Genomic DNA, 3,638 nt, shown 5'->3' on the forward strand with positions numbered 1-3,638 from the left:
TAAAAACCGACTTTTGTTAAGCTAACAAAGTGAATGGGAGCCGGGCACCGGTAGGAATCAGAATGAGGAGGTGAGCCATGAAGGTCGCTAAGTACCAAGCTCTTCTAATGGATCCAATCCTAGACATGCCCACAACCATTGCCACACTTGGTTAAATCGAGTTGTAATTTATTTAAGTTGAAATCTTTGATAAATCGGATAATCGTGGCGTGGTGTTATTTTGAAAACAATTATCATTTGGAAAACACGTCCTAAGTCTAGCCCATTTATTAACAAACAGATTAAAATTAAAAATAAAATAATCCCAGAAAAATAATTAAAATGGCCTTATTACAACCCAAAACCAAATAATAATATTAATAAGATAAAACTTATAACGAAATAAATCGGCTACTTATTGCAATTAAAAGAAACAGAAACAGTAGTATGGCCATCTCCGAGTCCCTCGCAGCTCCAAACCATCTAAGCTTAGGGATTACCTGCACAGTTAGAAACGGGGTGAGTTTATGAAAACTTAGTGTGTAATCCTAATAACAAACAAACAAAGGAAAACACGATGTCAAGACAATCTGGTCAAAGCCCTATTTAGTCTTGACATATCTTGGGTCAAGCCTTTCGCTTAACGACATCGGGTCAAGCCTTTTCATAAATCATATCACTGGGCCAAAGCCTTTTCATAAATCATTTCATTGGGCCGAAGCCTTTACTGTAAACGGTATGGCCCATAGGCCCATTTCAATATCACATGTAATGTCAATGGATGTATGCAAGCCCATTTCAATATCACATAAAATACCAATGAATGTATGCAAGCCCATTTGGGGAGACTACTCAACCCACCATCCGCTACTCTCCACCCGTACCAACCAATACACCATGTGGGGAATAACTCAACCCACCCAACCAACACACCACTAGCAGTATAGCTGCTTTATCATATATCTAGAGGCCTAGCCTCTTTAATAACTGGGGCAAAGCCCTTTTCGGTAAACTGGGGCATAAGCCCTTTTGCACTTCCTCCATCCATATAAAAACCCAACCCAATGCAACATGTCATGTATGCAGAATGTCATGCCCATATTTGAATTAAACAATCACAGTCAAGTCATTCATATCACCAACATATATTCACAATCAAATCACAACCACACAAGTCCAAGTCACCACTTGCCCACAAGGGCACAACAGTTATTTTTCATATTATAAGGGTATTGTCGTAATTTTACCAAATATCAGGGTTTTCCATGTTCATTACAATTATCAATATTTCCGAGTGTTTAAACAATGATCTTTAACCCACTTTATCAAATTCGAGCTTTTGGGCCCAAAACCCCTAATAGGCCCTACGAATGCTGATTTAGCCTACTTAACCCAAATTTTACAACAATACTAATCGTGTTAACGTGCAACTTTTCCGAATTCCGTTTTCTATCAATTCTACCCAAATGGGTCCGAAAGCCCATTGGGCCCAATTTCACCCATTGAGGCCCAACTTACCATCGTGCACAAAATTAAGTTCTTACTGCTCCATCGATCCAAACACCGATCTTATCGATTTATCGCATCTATACCCAAACGCAACATTACAAGTTCTTGAAATATCGGTATTTTAGCATTTCGCTTCTCAAAGAAATATTAATCTAAGCTATTACAAGGGTTAGTACACACCTTACGGGTTGAAGTTGAAACGTTTCCAAAATCAATCGCCTACGATAACCACCACCATCACTCAAACTTAACTAATCCAATATCAATATATGTAAATCCTAAGCACATCACCATACGGAACATAAGGGCATATTCGTCATTTTACCATACGAGGGTATTACGGTCACTTTACCCTCACTGTGGGCTTTACGGTCACTTTACCCTAATAGGGTATTTTAGTCATTTCATCCTACAAGGGTGTTTTGGTAAATCAACAAACCAAAGGTATTTCAAGAATTTTGTAAACCAATGGTATTTCTATAATTTTTAGAAAGTCAAGGGTATTTACGTAACTTTGTAAATCGGGTATTTTGGTAATTTTACAAATTGAGGGTATTTGGTAATTTCACAAACCAAGGGTATTTTGGTAATTTTACAAACTAGGGGTATTTTGGTAATTTTACAAACCAAAGGTATTTTAGTAATTTTGTAAATCGAGGGTAAAATAATAATTCTGTAAATCAAGGGTAAAACAGTAATTCTATAAATTGAGGGTAAAATGGTAATTCTGTAAATTGAGGTAAAACAGTAATTCGTAAATCGGGGTAAAATGGTAATTATGTAAATTGGGGTAAAACAAGAATTTCAAATCGGGGTACTTTGGTAATTTCACAAGTCGAAGGTATTTCAGTAATTTTACAAATCGAGGGTTTTTTAGTATTTTTACAACTAAGGGTATTTGGGTAATTTTAGTAAACTAAAGTATTCTAAACAGGGATAACAATACGAATGGGCCTAAAGCCTATTCTCATTAAATGGGCCCACACGCTCGTGTGGCCCTTTTAGCCTAAATCTAACCACGATATGAGATTCACCTAGCCTAGTCTAATATTTACTACACAATCAAACAACTTATCCAATTGGGCTCGTAGGCCCATTGGGCCCACATGACCCATTTCACCCATCGCGTCTCGAAGTAGCCATCCTACAGCTAGAGTAGTAAGAAATACACACCTGATAGGAGACTGGAGTTAATCCACACTCCGAGCACTCTTAGCCGACGCCCAACCCAAACGAGCACGCCATACAGCGAAAGGGATCAGCCAAGAAAGGTACATTTACTCTCCTCATGGTTCTCTCTATTTAAAGCCGACAAGGCCCACTCTTATATTAGCTTCCGATGTGGGATCCTCCAACATTAGAGTTTAAATTCAACACCAACTCTTGCCGCCCCCTGTTAGCAAAATAAATGCTCCTTGCTTACCATGGGATTCGAACCCATGCCTCCCCTTAGATGCTCCACACGCTACTTGCCACTAAGCCACAAGGCTTTTTGTGTCATATTTTATCCCCAATTAATTATAAGGTCTAAAGGCCAAAGTCCAGGTTCCCTTTAAAAAACCCAAAATAAATTGCAAGAGCCAAGGTTTCAACCCAGGCTCCCATACAACCTTAATGACGCCACAACCACTAGACTACAAGCTTCCTTGTGTCATTTATTTAACACAATAATTTAAAAACCCTCATCCAAGCATCTAGATTTTTTTTCACTTAATACCAAAATTTTTGCTAGAGCCCAAGTTTGAACCCAAGATTTCTCTAACACTTCTCAGGGCCATTAACCACCAAAGTGGACATTTAATTGTGTCATTTCATTGCACAATTAAATACCTATATAAAACCTCCTTACGGACCCACACTCAAGGCCATATACTTCTAGGCCCAAATTCGGGGTGTTACACCTAGCATGTGTAAGAGTTAAGCTATACATGCCATATTACTACCTATGATAGTGTGATGCCTCCCGATCCCGATGAAATAGTTCTGTTGACACAGAAGTGTTTTCCAACCGAGCTACCATTGATAATGTAAAAAGGGGTTAAGTAAGTTCATATAATTTGGTGGATATATTAGTGTACTTAAAAATTGATCTTGGTGACTTGTGATGATATGTGTGAGATCAAGTGTAAAATGAAATAGACATAAGTGGA

At 38.2% G+C, this 3,638-nt stretch overlaps 1 long non-coding RNA gene across 1 annotated transcript; it reads right to left on the reverse strand.

Moving 5' to 3' along the window:
* Positions 1–281: 281 nt before the first annotated feature.
* Positions 282–2,767, reverse strand: LOC128285289 (uncharacterized). The gene is made up of 2 exons (XR_008275764.1): positions 2,662–2,767; positions 282–479 (listed from the first exon to the last, which is right to left on the reverse strand). It is a non-coding gene; the product is annotated as an uncharacterized LOC128285289 (long non-coding RNA).
* Between the last annotated feature and the right edge of the window lie 871 nt (positions 2,768–3,638).

The sequence above is a fragment of the Gossypium arboreum genome, chromosome 12 (genome assembly GCF_025698485.1).
Source record: "Gossypium arboreum isolate Shixiya-1 chromosome 12, ASM2569848v2, whole genome shotgun sequence".
NCBI classification, from domain to species: domain Eukaryota; kingdom Viridiplantae; phylum Streptophyta; class Magnoliopsida; order Malvales; family Malvaceae; genus Gossypium; species Gossypium arboreum.